The 24,290-nt window shown below is 45.3% G+C and overlaps 1 protein-coding gene across 1 annotated transcript in view; it reads left to right on the top strand.

The window, feature by feature from the left end:
• Positions 1 to 24,290, top strand: part of Trio (trio Rho guanine nucleotide exchange factor) — a 299,667-nt gene that overhangs the window by 5,291 nt on the left and 270,086 nt on the right. The window lies entirely within an intron of this gene.

Genomic DNA, 24,290 nt, shown 5'->3' with positions numbered 1-24,290 from the left:
GGAGGAAGAAAGCATTTGAGTGGCAGTTCTCGGCATTCCTGTGGAAGGTCTTTCCTGCCTGGGTGTCCTTTCCCTCACTCCCGCTTCTCCTGTCCTTTGGTGAGCTGGCAGGTGATGAGCCATCTGCCTGAAGGACAGGTGTGCTCTGCATCTTCACTTTACTGGGTGGGACGGACAGACAGGTCGGGTCGCAGAGGCCCACAGCTGGAGCAAGACCCTGGCTCGCGCTCCCAGCGTGTTTTCTTTTCAGAGTTCTTGGAGGAGGAGCTGTCACCAAAGCAGTGGCACAGGAATGGCCATGGGCTTTTCTGTGACCACTGCAGAGCTGGCTGCTTTATCACATTTTGGCATCATCCCTGCCTATGTCTCTGAATTGATTAAAAAGCAGCCTAAGGCTGTGGGGGAAGGCCCTACAGGCCTTGGTGTATGGCTGTCACCTCTGCTTTCTGTCCCCAAGGTTTCCTGATTTCTGGTGTTAGAGTCTCCTTCCTTTAAAGTAACCTTGTCTTACCCAACCCTCCACCAAACCCCTTTTTTACTTCAGCTCACTGCCAGCTTCCAGAGACCAGTATCTCTAATAGGCTGTCCCAAGGTCGTGATGTTATTAGGGCTTACACGCAGACCTCCTTGTTTATGGGAACTCTCCCTCTGAACATTTATGGTTAGTCTGTAAATGTTCGTTTGCAATTCTTAGTCAATAGTAGACACATTAAACTTCCTTCATAACTGTGTTTTGACTTCATAGTTTCCCCCTTTCTATTCTCTATCCACGTAAGGAAGCCCCTTAAGATCCAAATAAGGAGCCGCCTGCTTTCTCAGGAAAGTTTATATTGCATGTCACAGGGTGAGGAGCTGGTGAGAGATGTTCACTTGGGCTGCAGTGAGGGGAGCTGCAGGAAGAGAGTGATCTCTGGAATTGTCTCTCTCCAGAGACTTTGCCCCCTGTGGAGTGTTTAGACTGAGGGCCACATGTGCTTTGCAGGCCAAAGATCTTTTGTTGACAAATGTACTTGACTTTTAGCTTCTTAGCTCCTTGTCTATGAATCTCTTGGGAGGGGTTTGCAAAGTCACCTATAGACAAGCGTGATGTACTAGATATATCACCCAATTTGTTTTTTTTTTTCTCCGAAAATAAAAGTTCCTTCCTGGGTCCCTTGAGAAGCGTGCCTGGGGGGAAGCCATCTGGTATGTAAGTAAGAGGTAAGATTGGTGGCTTAAAGCACGACTCACCAGTATTGCAATAATGACAGCTCCGATTGCTGCTGCTCTGAGTTTTCCCCACTCTCGTGACTTTTGCTGCAGTGCCTCTGTACTCCTGGCATTGAACAGGCTTTCTAGGGATTTGGAGATGGGCTGTTCCTGTCTTCTGTTTGTAGATCATCCTCTTTGGAGCGACTCGTGTCATATTCTGATGAGGAGAATGGAAAAATGGACAGTGGAAATCCACAAGATTTTTAGCAAACTGGAGCTCTTCTTAGTAATTCTGGTTTTGGAGATACAGGATTATATAGTCACTGTTCATGAAGAGAGGGAACCCCAGATGAGCCCCCGCCCCCAGTGTATGTGTGTGTGTGAGTGTGTGTGTGTGTGTGTGTGTGTGTGTGNGAGAGAGAGAGAGAGAGAGANAGACAGACAGANAGACAGANAGACAGACAGACAGACATGGAGATACAGAGACAAAGAGACAGAAAAAGTGACCCCCTCAAACATACCTATTATTCTGAATACCACATAAGAGCCATTGACACCAGCCCTGCCCTCCAGGAAAAGCTGGCTGTTTGTTAGTATTCTCATTCAGTGGCCACTTGGTGCTATGATTTGCCAGGTCCCATATAAGATGTCTCTTTCTCTTTTTCAGATCTCCTCTTCAGCATGTGGTGTGGTTTGGGGTTGCAGATGGCTCTGTCAGCTTCCTCTGCCCCAGGTTTCTCTTATAAAAACACGTTCCCTTTATTTTACCAACCTCTGTTGGGCAAGTAAAGGGGCCTCACTGTATACAGCATCCTGTAGAGTTTGGTAAGACATAGATTCTTGGATGTTGATGGTCTTAGCTATAATTCAACAGTGTAGTACCAAGTAAAAGTTGAGTGAAAGGTTCTAGGATACAGCAAGCGTTTCCCAGTGTTGGTTTGGACTCTGTAATTTAGTTTCTGTGTCTCTTTCTACCTAATTATATCGCATATGACTTTTACACAAATAACACAAGTAGCCCCACATTTCCAAGGGAGGAGTGATGGCCATCCTGGTTTACTTGACTCACATCTGTTGCAGACCATGGAGAAGTCTTGATTGAAGTGTTGCTCCTGTGTCTTTGGCTGTCTGGACTGGGTGTAAGTGGTGGGAAATGTCTGTGGCTATAAATGCAATGTTGGCAGGAGAGGTAGGGCAGGGCCGGGTGGAACTAGCCAGGGAAGGGATTCCTTATGCCATTACCATGTAATACATTGTAACGAGTCCTAGGGCTTCTTCCTTCCTAACTTAGGGAAAGACCAGGCCAGAGGGCTGGGGAGCATCTTTTCAAGTGGTGGTTTTCCTGAGTGGCTATGGGCGTCGGGGTTTGTCTGGGTTTCTGTTTTGTTCTCTCTGCTCCCTCCTTTGCTGTTTTTCATGCTGTGTACAAGCAGACGATATTGATAGTGGTGCTGGTGGGGGAAGGTAATTTCTTCTCTTTAGTTAGACAAGTCTTAGGCATTTGTTTTGGGCTCTTCTACATGTGGGATGCGGTTTTACCAGCCTCACTTGATCTGGTCTCCTCAGAGTTGGTAGACAGCATATTGACGATTAAAAGAACAGAATTGGGTGGGTGTTTTAGTCTGAAATTGGGGGTTCCCTTTTTGTGGTTTTTCTAGACAGGGTTTCTCTGTGTAGCCCTGGCTGTTCTGGAACTCACGCTGTAGACCAGCCTAGAACTCAGAAATCCGCCTGCCTCTGCCTCCCAAGTGCTGGGATTAAAGGTGTGCGCCACCACCGCCCATTACTTTGAACCGTTATTACATTAAGTCTTTTATTTCAAAGTAATCAAGGGTAATAATACAAAGGACGTTGAAATGTAGCTTCACTGTTACTTTTGCCTCTTCAGGGTATTTAGTCAGCTGTGTCTTCATTGTTAAATGCATGTAAAGATACATTTACTTGGAAGGGGAAGAAACTAATTTGAGAGGTCAGAACTCATACTCAGCAGAGAAGAAGGCTTTTTCTGATTTTCTAGTTGTTGCCATTTCCCTGTTTGTTTTGTCTGTCTCTGTGTGGATTTGGATACATCATTTCCCTTTTGATTCTGAACCATTGGAGAGCAAATGGTAGAAGTGATGACGTCCATTCCCTGTAAATCAGGAGTGTTCAACCTGTGGGTAGTGATCCCTGTTGGGGGTAGGGGTGCTATTTCTGGTATCCTGCATATAAGATATTGACATTGTGATCCATAACAGTTGCAAAACTATAGTTATGAAGTAACAACATATAATTTTGTGGTTGGGGGTCACCACAGCACAAGGAACTGTATTAAAGGGTCGCAGAGACAGGGAGCTTGAGAACCACTGCTTTAAATGGTTCCATATGTGTTTCTAAGAGCAAGAAAATGTCCTGACATAATGATGAATATTAGGAAATTATTGAATTTTTTTTTTCGAAATAGGATCTCATGAAGTAACCTGGGTAGGCCCTGAATTTGTGATCTTCCTGCTTTGGCTTCCTAGTGCTGAGAGTATAGGTCTATAGCATCATACCTTGTGACTACAATACCATCATATAAATCTACCTATTTAATATAATTTAATCTGTTGACAGAAAATACTTTTAACAATTAAGAAAATTATGACCCATGATCATTTTAGGGTCACATATTGCGTTTAGTTTTTATAGCTGTTTGGATGCTTTTAATAAGAACAACTTGCTAGTTTGTCTTCTCTGTCACCTTGATGTCACTGAGTATTTGCACTGGTTACCATCTGCCAGTTTGAGGTGTGAGATTCCTCATTAGATTCAGGCTGTGGAGTTTTTGTCAGGAGAGCTTCCTGTAACAACACATCCAGGAGCAATCCCACTGCATCCAGCTCCCCCACTACATCTAGCTGTCTAGCTATCCACTGCATCCAGCTGCTCTACTGCTATCCAGCTGCCCCACTGCCATCCAGCTTCCCCATTACCATCCAATTGCCCACTGCCATCTGGCTGCTCTACTGCCATCCAGCTGCTCTACTGATATCCAGCTGCCCCACTATCCAGCTGTTCCACTGCCATCCAACTGTTCCCACTGCCTTTCAGCTACCCCATTGCTCTCCAGCTACTCCACTGCCATCCAGCTGCCCCAGTGTGGTAGTGTCACTTTTCATCACATGGTCCAGGTGGTGACTCCAGGTCCCTTTCCCCTTGTACTTACTTAGCATTTTGTGGGGAGACAATGTGAGGCAGTGCGAAACCCTCTTTCTTTCCCTTTTTCTATTTGTTAGTTGTGGCGTCTCTTGTAGATCACTGTCTGAATTACTTATTACTTGATGCTTTGCCAAATAGTGGCTTTTCTAACAGTATCCTCCTCTGTTGGTTTTTTCCATCACAGGGAGGCGTTTTCCCTTTGCACATCTTACATGTGTGATGAACACGGCCTCATGAATGGAGTCCTGTGCATTCTGTTAGTTACAGCTTGCTGCCATTATCTTGCTGCTCAAATTGTCTGAAATTTGAGTAGCAGCTTTAAGCTGCCTCCTTTATCTTTTGTGACCCATCTTCATCATTTTATTTCATTTTTAGTACTTGCTCACTTCGAAGCATAATAAATAGTTCAAGGATCATCTTGTTTTTCCCTTGCCCCAGCAAGGGGTCAGCCATTACTGGTTCATTTTAGCAGAATGGGCGATAAGTGTGCTCATTGCCCGCAGAACCTCTCAGTAGACTGAGCTTGTGATTGTGTGTGTAAATACTGCATAACCAAACACACACTCAACGTAATTACACGGTTGCTCTCATCCTCGGCTGTCTTTCTTCACCTAACTGAAAGAAAAACCCATGCGTTGAACCCAGGCACCTCCAGCACACAGGGTTCTTCTTGCTGGTTCCATGTTTGTGACTCTTTGATAGTGAAGAATCTGGCTCCCCTTACCGCACATGCAGGGAGCAATTTCAGAATGCTTGCCTCTACCAAAGTGATAGGCAGATGTCCATCTGGAGATGTCCATCTGGAGATGTCCATCTGTCCATTAAAGAGGAGAGTGTGGGCCCCAGTTCTGGTGAGCTTTTGTTCCACACAGAGCCTGGTTGGGGAGTCATCCAGACAGATAGACCCTTCAGCCCCAGAGGCCACTAGGCTGCACCTGCGGCTTGCTTTCCAATGCTGCTGCAGCACAAAGTTTGAACTAAGAGGGAAAGAAATCAGTTTCAAATAGATGTGATTTACTAGCACAATGGAAGTCTATTGTCTTCATTGCATTGTACATTAGTTGCCAGAGAGAAGAAGAAGAAGGTGGTACATTAGTCAGGACACCTGACGTGGCATCTATCAGTAAGGATGCCTGATCTATGTAGGAGCTGCAGTGGGAATGGCTGTGAGCTAGATGAGGCTGGATTGGGCCCATCTGGTCTCAGGACTCCAGTGTACTCTCACTTGAAGTAAGAAGCCATGGCCTGAAGGTGTGGCTTGCTGCCTTCCTTGGACTTTCCCCAGAGAATGCAGTGATACTTCTGGTTCGGTGTGGGGCTCCTAGGAAATATGCAAGTGTATGTGCATGCATGTGCACACGTGCACTCTGTTCATAAAACAGTGGGTGAGATTTTTGTGTTACTGGTAGAGTATTGCCCATTTACCATTTATTTGTTTAAGCATTAAGTCATAATGTGGAATTTTGGTTCCTGATTTGGGGAGATAACTTTTTTGTTGTTGTTGTTTTTTGTTTATTCGAGACAGGGTTTCTCTGTATAGCCCTGGCTGTCCTGGAACTCACTTTGTAGACCAGGCTGGCCTCGAACTCAGAAATCCGCCTGCCTCTGCCTCCCAAGTGCTGGGATTAAAGGCGTGCGCCACCACACCCGGCATTGGGGAGATAACTCTTAATTCTATAGATTGTGTTCTACACTTTCTACAAATATTCTCATTCTTGTTAAATTGTATTATGGAGAATTTTGACTGCTGTACCTCCTGAAGTCCTTCATGTGGCTAAAACAATTTGTCATCAGAGGATGGTGGTTTCATGACACTCTGAGAGAGATATGTAAAATAAAGAGAGATATGATAGTAAAGTTGGGGAGAAGGTCATGACCGGGGCAGGATGGTTGCTGACGGGCAGACACTGTTGGCAAAGCTCTTTGGGAGACAATGGAAATGTTTTGGAGTTAGAGACTGGTCATCATTTCACAGTAGTGTGAATACATGAAAACTACTGTACTCTTTAAATGAGGGGAATCTTATAATACCTAAATTACAAACCAGTGAAAGAAAGGGGCACCGATGGCAGGCTCTCAGATGTCTTCAGTTTGGGGATGTTTTCTGTGGTCCTCTTAGAGGAAGGCAATGAAAATCTGGTTTTTGCAGGAGGAACTAGCGTTCCAGAGGGTTCTTTTCATAGCCCTTGGGACAGACCTAGAGCAGCTTCTAGGGAAGGTGGGCTGGGTCCAGGGAAAAAAAGCATTTTTCCTGGTGGTCGTGTCTAGGAATGAGGGGAAATCACTACTTGGTGGGCAATTATGGGGCTGATCTGACCTTTGTTTGCAGTGTGGTAGCATATTTAGAATTTTGTTTTTTGTTTTTCAGACAGGGTTTCTGTGTGTAGCCCTGTTTGTCCTGGAACTCACTCTGTAGACCAGGCTGGCCTCCAACTCAGACAGCCATCTGTCTCTGCCTCCCGAGAGCTGGGATTAAAGTTGTGTGGTCCATCAATACTGCCTGGCTCATAGTTAGATATTTGTAGACCATCTTAGATCAACTTTTTAGCAAGTTTCAAGTGAAATGAATTGAATTTCCTTCCTACTGATTGATGGTCTCAGACCCAGTGAGTTGTTTTTTGGGGTAGGAAGGGCATAGCTGATTATGGTGAAACTGGCCATAGTTGGCTTTCCTGTAGAACTCTAGGGTTGTTGACAGAAGCAGCTTTCTGTTGTGTTACTTCCTGCATAAAATATCACAGCCAGCGCTTTCCCCTAGTGTGGCTTGTGTACTGCACAGTGGCGGCCCCTGCGCTCACTAGTGAGGACCAGGATATGGAGTGTTTGGTTAGATTCCAAAACAGAAACAATCAGTTTGTAGAATACATGCTCACGTGCGTGCACACACACACACTCAGTGGCAAGACCTTTCCTTGTACTCGCTGTGGAGTTCAGTTGACATTCCTGTGCAGTGTATCCAACCTCACTTGAAAGCACACATCTCAGAAGGAAGACAAGGTTTTGTGAGGCTTCGTTCCTGAGAGAAGTGAACCTTTAAGACTTTGCAGCACTTTGAAATTCTCTATTCTGGTATATACATCAGATGCACATAGAGCAAGCAGGTTGGAGAGCATCCCCAGGGCAGAGCCTCCTAACACAGTGCCTCCTGCTGGGCAGTGACCTTCTTGGGACATGTGCTCAGTCATCTTTGTTTTTTAGTTCCAAATGCCTAGCTTAGCATTAGTGAGCACTTGAAGTGGTTTTCATCTTCAAAGGACTTTATGGGCATTATTTAATATACATGACACTGTAATGAATGAGCTGTTTATCCCCCGAGTAGCGTCAGTATGCCGGGTGCCATACAGCTGGAGAAGACAAAAATAATGTTCTGTCCAGTGGGAGTTTATAGTCCAAAGAGACGAAATGATTAGGCAGGTTCTCTTTTGGCCTCCTTTTAAAACTATGCTGGGGAATAATGTAAAAGTTAAAATTAAAGAGATGATCGGCGAGCACAGGCTGTGTAATTGAAATTGCCCTCAAGGTGAAAATGAATTTTGGGATGCTCTTAAAAAGACACAGCGCATTAGGTCTCATTTCTCACACACCCATTGGTAGACGTGTGTCTTCCTCAGCTCTAGGCGAGGGCAGCACTCCTGTAGATCAGGCAGAATTGGTCTCGGCTCTTGCCCCGTCCATCCCAAAATGCCTGCTTCGGGATGCTGCTTTACAGTGGGGATCATATGTGAGGGCTGGTGGGTTTCTGAGCCGCAGACCTGGTCAGGGGGAACTTGACCACGTTGCCCTGGCAGCACATCCTGCTCTGTGCCCAGTACCCTCTCCCCTGTGTTTGCTGGTCCTCCTCTGTGGTTTGCTTCCCTCGTCTGAGCACCGTACCTTGCCTTTGGGAAGCCATGTGTCCTTCCTGTGCTTGCTTCCTGTGGACGGCCAGTCTTGGCAGGGCATCTGTGTACAGGTAACTTTCCCTGTGGCTCCTCTGGGCTGTAATGATTCCTTCCCTTGTGAGTGTGAGCTGCCAGGACCTCAGATCTCACTGTAGCTCCCAGGAGAAGCACGGTGGGCAACTGCTGACTTAGGTCCACATTTCCTTAATCCAGACCAGCACAGTCACCTGATCCTAGGATGATGCTCTGGGACCTGTAGTTTGGAAAAGTCTGGAGGTAATCCAGATGCACTCGTAGACCGGTCCTCTAAGGCTTAGCTTAGATGACTGGGTTCTGGGGATCTACCCGTCCAATTGTTATGCTAAAGAAACGCCCGAGGCCAGTGCTTATCAGGAAACTGTCTGTTCACCTCCAGTTTAGGCTCTGGAGAGGGCCCCTGGCTGTCCCTCATCTTGGTGGGTCCATGATGAGGACAGACAGTGATGCCTGCAGACAGTGGGAACCTCACTGCACGACAGGAAGACAGAGTGAGTTGGGGTTCAGGCTCATTCTGGACCACTCTTCTTCCACAAAAACTAACTCGGGGTCTCAGGAGAACTGCTGGAATCCCTTCTGAGAGCAGAACCTGTAGTGAACTGGGGACTTCTCACTGGGCCCCACCTCTTAGTATCCGTCACTTCCCAGTGTGACCACACTGAGGACCAAGGCACTAGCTGGCATATATATATATATATATATATATATATATATATATATATATATATAAAACTTTATGGATATATATCTCCATTGGAGACAACACATATCCATACTCTCGCTGGGACCGCAGCCGGTATTGAGTAAGGTGAGGTAGAGTCCTTCTATGAGCGTACCTGGAGCAGATGAAGACCATGCGTTCAGCCATCTGTGAGGTCTACAAACTGTGAAGGAGAAGACACAATTGGGCCCCCAGCTAAGGAAGTGACAGTGTTGCCATAGAGATGTTGCACACACAGTGCTGAAGGAGATGGAGCAGTCACACCTTAGATCATCAGGAGAGATGACTTGTCATCTCCATTCTCCCAGCCCATATTCTTTATACTCTATACTCAGACTTCTGCCAATGCCAGCTCTTTGTTCTTTTACCGTAGAGCAGACAGAGTTCACACTAAGATCAGAAATGGGTGGTGTATGCCATAGACACAGTTGCAAGCGGTGGTCATGGAGGGTGGGGGAGCATTTGAGGCATCTAGGAATAATGGCCTCTTTAACTCTGCCCTTAGAACACATTCATAATTTGTATTTTTTGTTTGTTTTTTTTGTTTGTTTGTTTGCTTGTTTGTTTTTGAGACAGGGTTTCTCTCTATAGCCCTGGCTGTCCTGGAACTCACTTTGTAGACCAGGCTGGCCTCGAACTCAGAAATCTGCCTGCCTCTGCCTCCTGAGTGCTGGGATTAAAGGTGTGCGCCACCACACCTGGCGTATTTTTTTTTTTTTCTGTTTCCATTTTGTAAGTTCTACACTGTCTCTTAGTATTATTTTTGTGATGCTGAAGAATTAACCCAGACTCTTGTACAAGCATCCCACCACTGGGTTACTCTCTGATCCTTCCCTTATTATTTTGAGAGCACCAGTCAGGCACCGAGGGTCACAGTCACCACGTATGTATGAATGTATGTATACACACACACACATACACACACATATGCGGATTTTGTTTTTAAGGTAAGGTCTCAGTGTCCAGCTTTAGTTACCTGCCTTGAAACCATCCTCCTGTATAAGTCTCCCAAGTGCTGAGCTTCTAGAACACTGTTGGCTTCTAGAACAACAGCTAGCTAGTCAGGGAGAATTTTATCTCATGGAGTGACAGAAACTGAAATTTGGTGTAAGAAATTTGCTGCTAAAAGAATACCATCGGGCCGTTTTAGGTTTAGGCAGAGCATTTGCTCCCATGGTGTTGTTATACTTGGTCAGCCGAGGAGTTTTCGGTGAGGCGCTCGCTCTCTGAGGAGTTTGCCTTTTCTGTTCTCTCCTCGAGTGGAGTGATGCGCACCTCTAGCAGGTTGTAACTCTCAAGAACAATGGTCTTTCCGAGGGAGCCTGACTGAGAGCTGGCAGCTAACACTGACACTCCCTGGAGCCTGTCACTTCACCATGACTACAGGGAGCATCCGGAGAGGCGCTGAGAACGCTCCACACATGAAATCATAATGAAATCATAATTACATTAGTGTCACTTAAGAAAGCATTGTGTTTGAAGCCCTGGTCGTTGTTAATACAGTTGTAGATTCTTAGGTGGCAAAAACATTTAGAAATCTCTGCAGGCTTTCCTCCATTCATTTTCTTGAGTTTCACTCTGTCATACCCACAGTCACCGCAGTAGGAACGCCCCGAGACCTTTGCAGTCTCCAGCCTTCCTGTATTGCCCGTGTATGCCCATGGCTTCCCACTGACTGCTCCTCTGCCCACAGGGGACCTGTTGCTTAAATGCACTGTTCCTCTGCTGTTGGCCTCCCATCTTCTCAGCAGAGACCCACAGGCCAGTTAGCTTGCCTCTGTTGGGTATGGTAATTCTCCGCAGTGACTCATTCAAGTGACATATGTCTCTTGACACTTTGATGTCAATGATAGATTGTTTTAAAGCATTATCACATGTCTCTGGGTGGCCGAGTGTATAGTTGAGTCCTGAACTAGCTAGCATGTAGGAAGCCCTAGGTTCGAAACCTGGCACTACATAAAACCAGGGTTCGAGAGTAGTCTGGTCTAAATGAAACAACAGAAGCCACCACCGATGTGGCCACCGCCACCACCACTACCATCAAACTCATCTAGAAACCAGTCTTAACGGTTAGGCTCAGCCATTAGAGTGAGGGAAATACGGGAGCAAACCACAGTTTCTTGGGGGAACTGCCATACCGCGTGGCATGGACGGTTCATCTGCCCAAGATCTTTACTGTTGAAAAAGGGTTTAGCACCAGTCAGAATGAGGTCGAAGGAAGTTATCCAGATGTCTAGATGCCACCATTGAGAGGCCATTTGTCGTTGTAAAGTTTGTGGCTTTGTTGTGCCTAGCTTTTTCTGCGAGTACTTCAGGAACAGTCTAACCGGCCACAAGGTCACAGTTACCTTTGCTTGCTCTCTTGGCCAGCTGGCATTGCTAGGACTCGCCTTTCCCCTCAGTCATTCCCTTGGTTGTCAGCTACTCTACGTGAGAAATCCATATATGGGCTCCATGACCGGAAATAAAGGTGACTTAGAAAATATGGGCAGCACGTAAGGGCCATGAGGACTGTAGACAGGCGCACACTGCCTCAGGATGGGTGGCCTTCCCATGGCGGTCTGTGCATATTTCAGGGGTGAGGAACCCTGGTTCTGAGGAAACAAAAGGCTGTCTGAAGAAAGGTGGGTGAGTCCAAGGGGCGTCTGCCATCTTGCTGCCCTCTTTAGCTTAGCCTCCCTGCAGCCATCTTTGCGTTATATTTTTCCAGTTGTCATTTGTCATTCTTTCTCAGAGATTTTCCTCATCCAGGAGAGTGATTCACCCTCACGTCTCTCTCCCTGCCTCAGCCCTTCTGAAATAGCCTCCTCTGCCCTGCATTAAGCTTTTCCAAGAGGCGCGGGCCCTATGCATAGCTGTCAGGGAACCCTCCTTGAGGTGGTGTTGACTTCCTCGTGGTGCCATTTCTAGGCTTTCTGCCCCCAGAGGTGACAGTGCAACAGAGCGGCCAGGGACTGCGGGGATCTCCACTCGCTCTAGCTCACCAAATGTTGCTCTTCCCAGGGTAGACCCTTTATTTTTATTTTCACACAGCGCTTCCTTTCGCCTGTGGTTTCTTCTGCCTACCCAGTGAGGGCAGCTGCCCGACTCATGGCTAGTCGCAGAACATGGAAGCAGAGCTCAGGGTTTTTTCTCTGTGGCAGGAGTTTAGGAGAGAGTCCCGTAAAGCACGGATTCACAGCCTGTGCGTCTCGACTACCACAGGGGTCACGTATCAGACATCCTGCACCTCAGATATTTACATTACAGTTCATCACAGTAGCAAAATGACAGCTATGAAGTAGCGATGAAACGATTGTCTGGCTGGGGTCACCACAATGCGGGGGGCTGTTTTAAAGGATCACAGCATTAGGAAGGCGGAGATCCACTGCTGGAGAGAGTCTGATAGACTCTGTTTCAGCCCCTAACCACAGTCATAAATGGGGAGCAGTGCACTCTTTCTCCTCTACTGGGTCTGTTCCACTCTCTTTTTCCTCTTTCTGTCTCTACTTTTGTGCCTCATCACTTGGCAGTCACCTGAGTGACTCTGTTTGAACCTAACTTCTTTAACCAGTTCTATATAGTTTAAAATATGCATTTATGATGATCCTGGTAAACTCAGCTTAGCAAGTAAGCCTGATTGTCATTATTTCTTTGGAGTAACTTAGTCCCCTTTGTTAAACTATTACTTCTTGAAAATAGTTTTGGCTCACCTCTGCTCTAGCACACATAATTTCTCCCTGATATTTTATCCCTAAGCTGGAATCATTGAGTTTGAATCTCCTCCCATTTGTGCCCCTTGTGCTTGGGTCACAGTTGGCGCTTCTCACGTCTATTGAATCTTTGAGCAGGGAATGCCATAGCCCCAGTCTCAGGGGCCAGTTTCCTCCCTGTCTTGGGAGTCAGGTGTACAGTGGTAAGTATTGAGTCAGCAGACTTGGGCAGAAGTCCCAGACATTTTATGGTGTAATGTCCTCACTAATAAAAAAAATTGTGGGAGTGGGAAGAAAGGGAGAGAGAGAGAGAGAGAGAGAGAGAGAGAGAGAGAGAGAGAGAGAGAGCATGTTCTGGCAGATGAGGGGTGCAGGGTGGGGGGCAACCAAGGAAGGTTGGTGAAAGAATTCTCCCTGCTTGATTGGCAGGTGCAATGTTGGTCTTCGTTGCTTGATCCCCAGGGTGGCTCAGTCACAGTAAGTTGAGTGTGAAGAAGCCTCCACTGCTAGGTTTCCTTTAAGACCTGAGGTCTTGTTGCCTGTGGAAGTATTTTCAGCGTCCATGTCTTAGCAGCCACATAGCAGACAGGGAGCTTTAGGGTACAGAGGCACTGGGGAGACTCCCTTGGCTGTTGGAGGATATTTGCATGGGAGTATGTTCCCTGTTCAGTAAGGCAGCCGAGGGGGTTCCAGGCCCTGCTCTGTCCTCCCCTTCTTTGCATTTCACTTCCATTCCTGGGACTTTGCCCCACTCCTCCTGTCTCCCTGGAGGCTTTATTTATGTCAGCCTGAGAGCAGGCCACAGGGCCCTTTAAAGTGATGTACGCAGATATCAGGCCAACCCAGTTTAAAAAAAAAAAAGTAGGTCATGTTGTTTCTACTAAGTAGGATTTTAAGAACTCCTTAAAGAAAAAGTATTTTAAGAAGGGATGACAAGCATCCAGTTTCAATCTTGTGTATGGAACTTGCTAGGAGCATGGCGGTTCTTGGGAATGCCTCAGTGATCGGAAACAGCCATGGGATCATGGCAGGGGGAGGCTGGGGTGTCCTGTGTCTACACCAGTAGGCATCTTATACAAGTAAGTAGGGCTGTGGTGGGCCTGGAAGGAACACCTGATCCCTGGAAGCTGGTGACTTGGAACCTGTATGGCAAGGAACTGTTCTATGAGCCCGGCCTCTAATGTGCTGTGGACCTCCTTCTCCCTGAACTGTGAACTTTTCTTGGTGAATAGAGAACAACTTAAAACTTGCAAGTTGTCCTGAATAAGCCTTTCCGCTGTAATCCTAGTCATACGATGATACTAGTGTACTCAAGCCCTGGGAAATCAGAAAGGGAAGAATTTATCATAGGCTTTGTCACACAGTTCCCTAGAGAATGGGAATAATTGCTGGAACAACCCTTGGAAATGTTCTAGAATTCTAATATTTGTAAAATTGCCAAGAAGCCTGCTAGCTGTGGAGACTGCCGCGCTCACAGGCGCAAAGAGTCAAGATGCTTTACCTGATTCGAGGGCAGAGTCCTCAGACGTCCTGTGTCTGAAGTTGATGTATGGTTTACAGAGCAGAATGCAAGAAGTACACTTTCAGGAAAACTTGTATAGACTCCAAGTCTGGGCTTCTCACACAGGTGGGTTCCTGACAGGTTCTCAACGTGGACCACCTTTTAATTTAGTTAATTTATTATTAACATTACTGTTTTTGAGTCATGGTCTTACTGTGTAGCCAATTCACAATGAAGCACAAGATGGTCTCCAACTCTCAGTGATCTGGCTACCTCTGCCTCCCCATGGCCTGGGAATAAAGGTGTGTACCACCACACCCCACACATCTTTTGAAAGTAGGACATTCTCCAATGGAGCCGAGTAATTTTTAAAATGTACCTTGTTTTTAATTGTGTGTGTGTGTGTGTGCATGTGTGCGTGTGTGCGTGTGCAGAAGCCCAAGGAGCCCAGAAGAGAGTGTTGGGTCCTTAACTGGAGTTGCTAGTGCCACGAGTGGCCTAATGTGGGTGCTAGGAACTGAACTTGGGTCCTCTACAGTAGTGTGCTCTCAACTGCTGAGCCCTCTCTCTGATCTGGGTCTGAATATTTGTAACATAATATTAATTTTATGCTTGGTTTAGAACTATTCATCTTTCCTTATGGTTGATTTCAGGAGTGCCGTGTTTAATTTTTGTAGACTAGCCTGCCGCCTTTGCGTTATTGGTGTACTGTGTTCTAGTGTGTACATGTGTGCATGTCCTCCTATTCCTCTCATCCCTTTGCCTGATGCTCACTTTGGTGGTGGGTGCCATGATTTTGCTATGTATGCAGATTGAAATACTAAATTCATGTCACTACTTTGAGTATTGATCTTTGCTCCAGGGATAATCTATTGAAATAGAAACAAGTTGGAAATGTCACCAAGAAACACAAGTCTGTCTGGAAGACATCCTAGGGCATGCTTTGTCCATAGGTTGGGGGAAGAGCCATTCTAGAGGGAGCTCTGCATAGGTTCCCATCCTTGAATGATGCTCAGCCCCGAAGTGCTCTGCAGCCAGTGTCCCCAGAGATCTCCTCAGAGTGTAACACCACCACTGCTGTTTGACCTTTGCCATTTAGCTGTGTTATTTGAGATGAATGCGTGGATGAACTTTCCTGGCCTTTGCTTTGTGCAGAATTGGAGAGAGCTTTAGATACCTGGGCTTGCTTGTGTTCCCCTTCTCCATGATAATCTCAGCACATTGTGTCTGCCTGATTTGTTTGTTTCTCCTTTCTGATGAAAATTCCCCCATTTTAATTTTTACACTAGCTTAATTTTCTGTTTTCTGTGATAAGACACCATGAACAAATGCAGCTAAGGGCGGAAAGGGTTCGTTTCAGCTTACCACATCTTGGCTAAAGTCCATTCCAAAAGGAAGCCAGGACAGAAACTCAAAAGCATCAATCTGGAGGCGGGAGCTGATGCGGAGACCATAGAGGGGTACTGCCTACTGGCTTGCTCTCCATGGGTTGTTCATCCTGCTTTCTTACAGCACCCAGGACTACCTGCCCAGGCGCAGCACTGCCCCAGTCAGCCCTCCCACACCTATTATCAGTCAAGAAAACACCGCCTCAGGCTTGCCCAAGGACCAGCCTGGTGGGGGTCACTTCTCAGTTGGGGCTTCATCTTCCCCAGTGACTCTAGCTCGAATCAGGCTGACAGAAAACTAGCTGGTACTTGTACTGTACCCTTCTTCCTGCTGATTTTTAAAATTTTTTTATTTTTTATTTTTTTATTGCTCAAGAGTTGTTTTTTTAAGACCTCTTTCCCTTTCACTGAGTCTATCTGAGTCTCTTCCCCATGGAGTCCAGATTTTGTTCACAGTGACTCAATGAATGGTGTGTTTGAAAAGTGAGAACCTTGGGTTGGCTTGTGACTTTGCCACTGAGTCTTAGAGAATAAAGTTGCCTTGTCTTATGAATTCTTACACATCGGTTTCTCTTGTGGGCAATTATCAAGCCTTTGACATTCTTTTTATTACACTGGAGTGTTTGCCTTAGTCTCATAAAACACGTGGTGGAATGCAGTGTAACTGGTTTGTTGTAATTCCTAGCAGTAGTGGGTAAGGAAAATGTTTTCAAGTGTAATTATAATTTCTTTTATTGGATTTATCCTGACTTTATTTATTTATTTACTTACTTATTTATTAGAAAGAGGACCACCTACTAGTAGATTCAAATCTACCTTTGGAACTTTGAAAGCTATGACATTTTAGAATTAACTTGAAAATATCTATAAGTTGGTAATATTTAGGTAATATAGTAATGCAGAAATGAAGTCTAGGCTCTGGTAATTAAAGCACTTAAGGAAGGGTTTATTATTCAGAGCTGAAGGTGGACAGCTTTCACAAAGCAGGAAGTTGTTTTGAGAATCAGGGCTTAAGTGATGTAACAGAAAATAGTGTTTCTGAACCAGACGGGCATGAATGGGACCCTTAGGAACCTTAGGGATGATGTGTGGAGCTCCGTTGTATGCTAGGAGCGAGTATCCATACGTTAGACAGACAGATGGACTTTCTGTCTTTGCAGCATGTCCTGGAGGCTTTTGTTTTGTTCTGTTTCATATTAGATGTGGAAAAGTTAAGAACACCAGTTCTTTGCAGTGTTTATAACACAGAGTATTCAGCTTCTTTCTTGTTTGTTTGGGTGGATGATGAGGAGAAGCTTTTGGTTTTGTTTGCAAGTTTTCAGTTATTTTGATTTTCATCTTTAACTTTGCACCATTACCCTTTGATTTAGTTACTAAAGTCTTTGACGATCATTCTTGTAAGGCATCTAGTGAGGCAGAGTATGTGCTAAACAGTCGATAAAACAAAGACATCTAGTAAAGTTGGTTTTCAGTCTTGGAAATAAAATGCCTTATTGTGTGTATGTGTGTAGGTAGAAAACTATATTTTAAATTTTTAGTTATTTTTTATGTATATGAGTGGTTTGCCTACACAAATGTTTGTGTATCACATACATGACTGGTGCCTGTGGAGGCCAGAAGAGAACATCCAATAACCAGTTTATATTTAGCAAAAAATTATATACATAGCAAATTACCAAAGTGTTGTAAAAAAAAAAACAACAAAATATTGCTATTATAAAGTGATCAGTAACATTACAAGGAAAGCTAGTTGGTGTTGCCTCTGTTGCTATTGCTTGGGTAATTTTAGACTTGAGCTTCTCTCATTGAAAGATCCAGGAGTGAGATGAGGAGGGAGTAGGAGAGAGAAAACAAGGGGCCACCATTAGGTTTTGAATAAATGTGTAACCGAGTAGCATCAAACATTTAAAAAAATATATTAAAAGGTAGAAAATGAAATAACACTCAGAAGTAGCCCTGCCAAGACAAATCTAGCTTCCTGCTTTAAACTGAGCTAAATTACAAAGTCACTAAATTCACTGTCATGCTCAGTGACAGGGACCCTGTTGTCTTGGGACACAAAGGCTCCTGTCTTCTGAGTGACAGTCACCCTCAAGTGGCAGTCGGGGTTGACCAGTATGCAAAATGAAGCCCTTTCTATTGCAGAACTGGATTAATGGAGTGGGGGCACTTAACAATGGCTGATGAAGCTACAACCCAGCCAGGCAAGACCTGCTTGTGGTTGCAGTAAGGGGAGTCACAGTGTCAGTGTTGTGACTGTGCAGTGACACGCAGCACAGTGTTCCCACTAGCAAAGCCTCTTTAAAGGCCATTGGGTTCAGTTAGGCTGCTGGCACTCAGAGCAGGGCAGCAGGAGTGGTGACATTTCCTTCTAGAAGCTAGATACACCTTGTGAGAGCAAGTATGGATTCATAGATCATCAGTATACAGAATTGAGGCAGGCGTTGCACCCGAGATACCTCTGCAGGGACCAAGAGTGTACTCCAGAAGAGCTGATCTCCATAGGATCTGTGGAGATGTAGGTGGGATGGAGAGTCACTGGAGCCTGCATTGTGGGGTCCAGTGAGACTTTCAAATAGCTTCCAGGCTATATCCAAACTTTGCAAGGAGCACACACACACACACTCCTCCCTAGTTACCTTAGATGCTTAGCTTGGCGATATTTTCAGCTAGTTATTCAGTAATAAAAATCACCATTAGAAGGAAAAATCAGGTCTCTTGAAGGCTTTTAGGAGAATCATTGTATTGGAGGATGACAGGTAATGCTCCAACATCACCCACTGATACTCATATTTCACTCTGGTTTCCTGTTTGCTTATTATCAACTGGAAATGTCCACACTGACCTAGAAGTTGTGAGGCTTTGTTTGATTCCACATGTAAGTCAGAATTGCCTGTGTCTGACTTGTTCTCCAGGGCTGCTGGGTTTAAGGAGAGGCCCCGACATTTGTGTGTATTGGTTGTGCTGTTAAAATACAGTACAGTGCCGGGCAGTGGTGGCACACACCTTTAAATCACAGCACTTGGGAGACAGAGGCAGGCAGATTTCTGAGTTCGAGGCCAGCCTGGTCTACAGAGTGAGTTCCAGGACAGCCAGGGCTACACAGAGAAACCCTGCCTTGAAAAAACCCAAAAACAAAACAAAACAAAACAAAACCAACCAACCAACCAACCAACGAAAGACAGTGCAGCACCCAAACATCCATGGCTACAGGTAAGTTCCCTAAGGGTTGTTCTCGGAAAGTGAAATGAAGGCGTATCTGCAACATTGTAGCATTGCAGAGGAGACATTTTTTTCTTGTACTTTTAAGAAAGATACACTGTATGATGCTGCTGAATTGTGGGAAAGCAGCTGGATGTGGCTTCCATCTAACCCGGATGATTCTTTACTGGTGGAAGCGGGTTGTTAGTTCCCAAGTTGAGTCCATGCACACGGAGTTCCTAAACTTTTGGCACCTGACTTAGTAAATTCTTGGTTACTGCAGTGAAACTGGGAATTTAGCTAATCCGGGAGGGAGCTGGCAACATTGCTTCCTCTGCCATAGAGGAAGGCTGTGAGGGGAGGGACTCTCAGGCCCTTAAATAGCTGCTTAACCTTGTTTCCCTTTCCTGTTTGTCTGTGGAGGTCTACTTTGCACCAGTCACCTTTAGCATACTTTGTGGTAAGAAAAGATGGAGGAACAGCTCTGAACTCTCTCAGAATGCTGATCGATTAGATTGATTAGGCGGCAGCACACTCGGATGCAGCTTCAACAGAGCTTAGGGTCCCCATGTTAAGAGCTTGTCCTTAAAAAAGAACCTGTTCATTCTGAAGGGAGCAGTCACAGAGGAGAAGAAAGCAGCACACCTGTATCCCAGGTTCTTGGGAGGCAGACGTGGGAGAGGAGTGAGCCAGCAGGTGATGACTAAGTTAGATAATAAAGTGACACTCAGTGTCAGAGCTGTCCGTGTCCATGAAAACTCCTAAGCATTCAAACAGATGCAGCATCTGGAGTAGGTGCTTCCATCATGACTTGTGGACAGAGAAGGAAGGAAATATACCTGTATTTTATGAATTTCTAATGGAATCCAGCCTTTCAACTGCAGAGCTGACACAGAACCTTCAGTAGTGTCTCTGACTAGCCATCCGTGGGTATCGTGGTATTTTCCAAACTATGCTAACTATTGCACATCTCAGAACCTAAGCTTGTTTGTTACTTCAGAAATGTAGCACTTAGTAAACTAATAGAGCTTTTTATTTCACTAATGAAACATTACACTGCTTTAAAATCTTTTGATTATTTTTGAAGATGTAATTGGGCTCCTCTTTAACGTTCTCTGTTTGGAACTTGCTCAGTATTCTGAGAAATGATCTCAGTTTTATTCGAGTGAGTCTAGCTGGATGCAGAACTCCTGTCAGCCTGCTCTCTAGGATGGAGATCACTGCATTTTCTCAATGGTTATGAGAATCAAGTATTGTGAGGAAGGAGGTTTCAGTTTTCTTTCTGTTTTTTCTACTTTTTACCTAGAATTCTGCCCTTTTCTGTATTTCATACTTTGTCTTTCATCATCTTAGAGTAGGTCCTTTTTTTGTTTGCCTTTTGTATAAATTCTACATTCTCTGGAGGTTCAGATTCTAGATGTAATGGTATTATGAGCTCAGCTGTTCAAGTGTTATAACCCTGTGCTTCCGAAACTGAGGACGTAGAAGACTCAGGCAAATGCCCACTGTCATCTACCTGAGCATCTTAAATAGTCTGTTTTATCTCATAGATAATTACATGATTGTTTGGATATGCCTATATGTAATAATGTAGCCCACCTCTGATTTAGTATATTGAAAGTCTATTTATTATGACTCAGCCAAATTTTTTTAGTTAGAAAATATATAGGATGTGTAGACTACAGTCCTGGGTTGAAGAGTTACCCCTTATGGTAGAAAAACATTGTGCTCAGTTCACAAGATGTCACATCAGGGTCTTTGTGTCAGAAATATTGACTTCTGAAGATCACAGATAAGGGATTTGGGAACAAGAATCAAGCATGATTTTCATTTACAAATAACTCGTGGGCTAAGAATACAACTTAGTGGTAGACTTGTACTTGGCATGCAGGAAGCCCTGGATTCAGTCTCCAGCAGTGCAAAAACCCTCCCATCCCCCACTCCAACCAAAACCAAAGTAAATCAAAACCGCTTAAGTGAATTCGTTACAAAATGGGAGTTAAAAGTCCCTGTCTGTCCCTGCCATTGAAGATTTTATACACTTGCAGAATTGATGTCACATATGTTCATGTTAGAAAGGAAACAGCAGATCTTAAGTTTAGTATGTACAAGGGTCTGCTTAGATCAGCAAGAAAGCCAGGCCATCGGTGCCTGGGTGCTCACATTATTCTGGTACTTGTGTTGAAAACAGATTAATTAATATTCCAATTCAGTGTTTGAAAAACTACTTTTGTAAATAACTTGCCACAATTAGGTAATTACTTTCTTTCAGTGGCTTATATTTCACATGCTCAATGCCTTCAAAATTCAAAGAACACGTTTAACATTTTTTTTTTTGTAGTGATTGGAAGGTGAGCAGATACTATGGAAAAATCCCTTGATTTTTGAGACAGTCTCACCCTGTAGCTCTGGCTGGTCTGGCACTCTTCATAAGCCAGATGGCCAGATTTAAATGCACAGATATCTACCTGCCTCTGCCTCCTCCTGCTTGGGACTAAAGGCTCCTGTGGCCATGCCAGGAGGAAATCCCTTCTTTAGGGAAAATGTCCAACACAGCCCCTAGTGCCTGGTGTTTCTACACCGCTGCTGTCACCTGACCTGAAACATCTGTCCATATGAGGTCTGAGTGGTCCTTGCTGGAGCCTCTGTCCTATAGCCTGGGAGAACACCAGGTGGGAAACTGAAAAAGGAAGAGAAAAGTAAAAGCAGGTGTGAGGCCTGAAAGGGGCTCTAGCGGGCGGCCTGATTAATGGCTTTGCACTCCAGGGGTCCTGAGCAAAGGCTGCTCACTCCCATCTCCCACTGGGAGTCGAGAACCAGCTTCTCTCCAAGAACCAGCTTCTCTCGAGAGCCAGCTTCTCTCTGAGAACCTGGTTCTCTCCTGGCTGCTTTCTGAGGATCTCTTCCTATTAGTTGCTGAGAGCTTGTCTGCTTGAAGGGGCTGCTGAGCATCCTCATGCAAACCTGAGACTTGTCTGAAATACCCGCTGGCCCACAATTACAGAAACAAACAAGACTAAGTTCCACTGTAACAACTTGGCTCAGTTTCTAATCTGTCTTTGTCAACAGGGTCTGACTTTCCTATTTTATTATTATAAATCACTGTGACTGCATGAGTGAGTGGCCGTGTGTGTGTGTGTGTGTGTGTGTGTGTGACCGTTTGTATAAATACGTAATGTACGTGAACTAAGGTCCTCGTGCTTTTGCAGCCAGCAGTTTACCCAAAATTAAGCCATCCTTTTTAGCCCCTTTTTGTTTATTTGACAGCCACACTGCCAAATGACTTTCCAAGTTCATGGAATAATTCTTTTCCCACTTAAGAAGAAAAGAAAAAAGCCATTCCCCTTCACAGTGCCTTACCTCAGGCAGAGGGTTCATTTGGCCTTACTGCTTTAGGTTTGCCAAACAAAAGCCGTGGAGTTGGATATGAGACATGAGGACCACACAGGAAGGGCTCAGATCAAAGGGGAAGTCATTCCTAGGTGATGGTTGTCAGCCCAAGAGGGAAGACTGGAAAGGAGAAGAAAATGAATGGTGTTCCCGTTTGCTTACTTGATGGTTTCGGAGGTCAGGTCACTAGTCCTGTGTGCTGGCCATGTGCTGAGACCCTCTGGTGTGTTGTGTGGTTAGCTGGCCTTGTGCTGAGACTGCCCCCCCATCCTCCCATATGTGGAGTGGTTAGAAAGCTCTGTGCTGCTGGGTGTTGGAAAGGTGACAGGTGTTGCTGTCTGGCACTGGTGTTTGCTCCTGATTATTAAGCCGATCATGGGATGTACTGTCCAAACAGAGATGCTTCTGAGAATGAAACAGGGTGTTGCTGCTAATTATTCTGGAACAGTAGGCTTAAACTGGAATTGTTCTGTCAAGTCGGGATGGATGGTAGCTGGCCTTACTAACTGCAGAGGTGGAGAGAGTCACACTCAGATATTGATGACTCAGTGATGGTTTTCTGTGACTTATCATTCTGTGACTTGATTCAGTCCTAGACACATAACGGTGTGGACAATTGACAAAGAGTGGGTCTGAGACATGATGCTGAGTCAGAGGCTCTGCCAGGAGTGTGCTGTCTGAAAGGACCGCCAGCACATTCCACGCTCCCTTTGCCCAGCTCCCGGAGTGGCTGCATTGCTTGTTTTGTGTGCAGTGAGCTAAGTGTGACTTGAGTCCTGAATCAGGCCTGGCTGTTTCCTAAGCTTCTTCCTAAGAGCTCAGCCAAGGGGAGCTTTGTGCTCCTTCTGCCCACACAGGACTGCAGGGGGAGTACGGTAAAATAGATCTTTCACTGCCGAAGAAGGGGACTAGAGGGTTACTGGCCACTGTCCCTGACTGCTCCTGGGCAGCCTGTCAGCATCCTCAGCAGGCTTGGTGCCCCTGAATGATAGAAAGTCCAACAGTTGTTAGATTCCCCCAAGTAAAACCCCGAGAACTTCTCTACAGGGTGTTTGAGAATTCGTTCCATACTTATTCTTAATTAATTAGAAAAATTAAACCCATTTAACAATAAAAAATATCCTTTGATCCTAGGAATCCTTGTATTAGTTTAAGCATTCATATAAGCACATCAAAGTAATGTATGCTAAGACATGTTTTTGTACCAATCTGGCGTGTACACACACACACACACACACACACACACACACACACACACACACCATGCCTATTTAAGTTCACCTGAGTGACAAAGGCGTGTGCTGGCACATGTGCAACCAGCTGGATGGATGTAGATCTGCTCAGTGGATGTGGAAAGGTCTGTGAGTTACACCCCCCAGGTTTCTGGCACATTCTTGCAGTAACCTAGATAGGAGAGTGGTTACATGCTGGTATTTTCAGCCCATGCGGCCTGAATTTCCAAACTTGCCATTTCTTTCTGCTTGGAGCCTCTGTCCTCATTGGATGAATAAAAAGGTTACTTTGAAAGAGTGGAGCAAAAGAGGAGAGCTGACCGTACACCTTCACTGTTCCAATTGTGGTAGGAGTTTAGGAAGACAGTTGTGCGTGTTCCTACCAAGTAACTGTGCCTACAGGTAAGCTTTTGGAAGAATCTCCTTTTCAGTGTTTATAGATTCATGCACTGAGCCATGCCTCCAGCCCCATTCCCCAGCCTCTCATCTATTTGCAGGGTACCCAGCCAACTAGCCTGTGTCCTGTTGTGTACTGTGCTGGAAATAGGGCACAGTGCCTCATATACATCTGCTCTACTGTGGACCATACCCTCAGCCTCAGCCTTTCCCCAAGTAATAAAAGGTGATGTTTTTAGAGATGGCCAGAACACTGACTATTCTTGCAGAGGACCAGAATTTGGTTCCCAGCATCCATGTGGCTGTTTACAACCACTCATAACTTCAGGAGCTCTGGAACCCCCTTCTGCTCTCTGTGGATAGTCATAAGAATGTGCGCATACAAACACACAGACATAAACACTTTTTGGTGGCGCATGCCTTTAATGGCAGCACTTGGGAGGCAGAGGCAGGCGGATCTCTGAGTTTGAGGCCAGCCTGG

Source organism: Mus pahari, chromosome 11 (genome assembly GCF_900095145.1).
Source record: "Mus pahari chromosome 11, PAHARI_EIJ_v1.1, whole genome shotgun sequence".
Lineage (NCBI taxonomy): Eukaryota > Metazoa > Chordata > Mammalia > Rodentia > Muridae > Mus > Mus pahari.
This window is presented reverse-complemented; position numbering and strand designations above follow the sequence as displayed.